This window comes from Mustela nivalis (assembly GCF_964662115.1).
Source record: "Mustela nivalis genome assembly, contig: HAP1_SCAFFOLD_670, whole genome shotgun sequence".
Taxonomy (NCBI): domain Eukaryota; kingdom Metazoa; phylum Chordata; class Mammalia; order Carnivora; family Mustelidae; genus Mustela; species Mustela nivalis.
In genome coordinates this window covers 278,827-282,918 of record NW_028135993.1, presented here as the reverse complement: position 1 = coordinate 282,918, position 4,092 = coordinate 278,827, and positions in this window count along the sequence as shown.

Genomic DNA, 4,092 nt, shown 5'->3' with positions numbered 1-4,092 from the left:
GGGGGATATTTTTGCAGTTGTAATCGCTTATACCTTAATGAGTTCATTCTATCTAAACAACTATTTAACTCTTAGTTTCTTAAAGCAGTCCAATTGTCTACCTTATAAAGGTTTTGGCAAAAAGGACAGAGAATGTTAGAGTTATATATTGATCTAGTTTATGGACTTTATTTGTCTATATAATCCCTGTGCCCAGGAGCCTGGAATATTCAGGAGTGTGTGAATGCCTGAAATAGTTTGTGTCATTCAGTGAAATTAGATGGATATGAGAATTTTCTTAATATTTTAGGATCCCACGTAACATCAGGGTTATTCTAAAGAGCATCTATTAGTCTTGTGCTTATGAGCTATATATAATGGGAGGGTGCATGGATGAAGAAAGATACAATGTTCACTTTTTCTTTGGTTATATATTGAATACCTGCTGTGTGCAAGAAATAGTGCTGATTATTGAAGGCATAAAACAGACATGGTTCCTGCCTTCAAGTAGCTTAAAATCTAGTAGAAAAGATAGCTAAGTTGAAACAGATGCTAACGAAGCCAGATTGTAAGGACTTTATCATAGGAAAGACTTTTGAGAAGGCATTTTGTTTGTTAGATTCTACTATGTTCCAGGCACTACCCAAGGGACTCTATATATGTCAATTCATTTAGCTTTCAAAACTAGTCTGTGAAATAGGTGTTTTAACCACTTCCATTTCATAAAATAGGAAATTATTTATAACCCAGGCTCACTTGACTTCAGAACTCAAGGTGTTTATGCTTCTTTATAGTACTTCTTTATTTTTAGAAGATAATTGTGGTGCCAGCATAAAAGAGGCAAGGAGACCAGGTGGATGGCCTGTATAATACTGTAGTCTGGGTACTAGAGGGTCTGCCTTTCCCATTTGTCCAATAGAACTAATCAAATCCTACACACAACCTCAGCACTCCTCAGAAACAAAGATACTCAGACGAGCTTCCAGGAACTCTTGCTACCTAGCAGAAATAATCTTCTGTTGCTTTATACAGAAAGTTGTGGTGTATATGTAGTAACTGAGCTCTCTCTATTTATAAAGAGTAGCTTCACCTATCTCTTATCCCACAGAGGGAGGCTGTTCTACTTATGTGGCCTCCTTAAATCCAGAGCTCTTAGAGACCTGAGTTCTGCCTCATCGCAATGCCTATAGCATTAAAGGGAAGTACTGCTCTGTACCCCAATAACTAGGTTATGATCTCTTATGCTTTATTCCCATTAGCTCTTTCTCAGAATTGTTGCTTATTTCCAAACTCTCTTGCCTTTTTTCTTTTAATGACCACCTTGGTTAAGGAGGTATATTATACCTGTCTTGTTTATACCACTGCTGTCACCAAAACAGCCCTCTTTACCACTGGGCTAAAGCAATTTTTATCTTTCCTTGACCCTCCCATCTCAGTATCCTATTATGTATTTGTCTGAAATTGGGCTTACATTACCACATTGACCTTGAGATATGATTCTTAACCTTCCCCAGGAACTACTACTTCCATACTTGTGTTTATTCCATACTAATATTACTTTTCTACACCCAGCTTCCTAGTATTCCACAAGGCCTTTCCTAATCTGTTTCTAATAAGCAATGTTGATAATCAACAATGATACTGAAAAAAGGGGGACAGAGAATAAAGATATCTTAGAGGTAACCTGGACTCGTCAGCATTCAGGTGTATAGGTTGTATCAGGAGTAAAGAAAAGAATAGAAAGATGGGAGAAAACTGAATTCTAGAATGTTTAGCTAGGATGAATTTGATGATAATGTTGCTATTCACTGAGGGAACATAGGAGGAGGAATAAATTTGGGAAGATGATAAATTAGAGGGGCTTATAGAACATTTAGGAAAAGATCTGTGATTGATGGATAGTTGGATATGTGGATCTGGAACTGAGGACAAAATTTAGAATTTTGGAGTTATTAGCACAGTCACATTTCTTTTCCCTGCTAAATCTTTAAACACTTAGACCATCTTCCTAATTCCCTTTCCCAAACCCTCTTCCCCACCAAAATAGACTTAAAAAGCAGAAATAAGATTTCTAAAACTGGTAGCTGCCTGCTTTTAATCCCAAGAATGGATCCAGGCATTGCTGGGCTCTTCACTTCCTTGAAACCCCTTTATTTCTCTTCTGTGTTTTTCTCCTAGGAAGTAGAACCTATGTTTTGCCTTGTTGCCTTTGGTAGACTGTTTTTCTACCTCGATCACTGCTCAATGCTCTGTGATTTGTTTTTCATTTTGTTTTATTTTGTTTAAGATTTTATTTATTTATTTGCCAGAGAGACAGTGAGAGAGGGTACATAAGCAGGGAGAGTGGGAGAGGGAGAAGCAGGCTTCCCGTAGAGCACGGAGCCTGATGCAGGGCTCCATCCAGGGATGCTGGGATCATAACCCAAGCTGAAGGCAGACGCCCAACGACTAAACCACCCAGGCACCATCCCCCCTTTCCCCGCCAATGCTCAGTGATTTGATTTGGTAACTCTATACCCTGAGATTCTCTGGTATAGAATCTAATCGGGGATTCAGTTGCTACTTACCCATGAAGAGAGATTGGATACCTTGAGAAAAGCGAGGTAATTGAGGAGTAGGGTCAGGAACCATGTTTTACTAATTTCTGAGTCTCTGTCACCCAGCATGGTACCTGGAAATTAATAAGGGTTTATTGAATGAATACAGCCATGCATATACAGTGATGAAAACAGAAGTCATTGTAGGAATGAGAAAGGTAGAATGAGAAGTGAGAAAAAGATAGCTAGAAATTATCAAAATCATTATAGAACTGAGGGAACAACTGAGTTGTTTCAACAAGGGAATGGTCAACAACATTGAATATTGTGGAAGATACACACCAAAGTTAACAAACATAGAAAGGCAATTTGGGGGAAATAGAAACTATCCAGAGAGAAGAAAACCTTGAGAAATTATTAATAACATTATCATTAGATTAGAAGAAGATATTGCAACCATGAAATGAGAACGGGATGCTGTAAAAACAAATTCACACAACAGGAAGAACTAATGAAAATTACAAATATAATGGCAATTTTTTTAAAAACTAAGTGATGGAAAATAAGGGTAAGGAAATTTCCTGTAGAACAGAGCAAAGTATATTTCATCCAAAGTATGTATTTCATCATTTTCTCCTTCTTTCTATTGATACTACAATCACCCTAAATCAAACTACTATAATCTCCCACCTAGAGGTCTAATTTATCTTTCTTTTTCCATTATTGCTCCCTTCTATTCCAGTCTCCACACAGTTATCCAGAGTTACTTTTCTATAACTACAGATTTTGTCATGGGTAAAGTCCAGATTTCATATGGCCTATAAAACCTGTATCATCTGGCTTTTGCTTACATTTTCATGTGATTTTCCCTCTGGAAATACTCTTCTTACTCTTCTTATGCTTTCCACCTTATTATGACTGTACTTAATTACCACCATAATTTATGACTTCCTGCTTCTTTGAGCAAAAAATACACATAGTATTTCCTCCACTCTTTGCTAGACTAACTCCTAATTCATTCCTTGGGTGTTCACTTAAATGCCACTTTCTCAGGGAAAACTTTGACCTATCTTTCTGCCCACACAAATATGTCCATATGTAATTATTTGTTTAACGTCTCTTTCCTCAACTGGTCTACCAGCTCCATGAGGATAAGAACTATATCTGCTTTGTTTACCACTGTACATTAAATATTTGGCACATATCCTGACACATAGTAGGCTCTCAATTAATATTGGTTGAGTAAATGAAAATATCTTAGAAAATCCTCCTTGGGGCCTCATGCTCTCCCAGGTGACTTTAATTCCTTCAACAGTCACACCAACTCCTTATAGTAGTGTTACCTGGATGCCTCAAATATTGACTCTCCCCTTTTTTTTTTTGCTGCAACCAGCCATTTTGGCAGCCCTCTTTCTCATCTCCTACATTCATTATAGATCAGCAAACATTTACATGGTTTACCTTCCTTTTTTGCCTATCAAATAAGTGAACCCTTCTAAAGTTCTAGTTGAAATTTTAATGTTAGTAACTTCCAAGTCTTTGCCTTATCCAAACCCTTCCCAGCAGTTTTCTATGG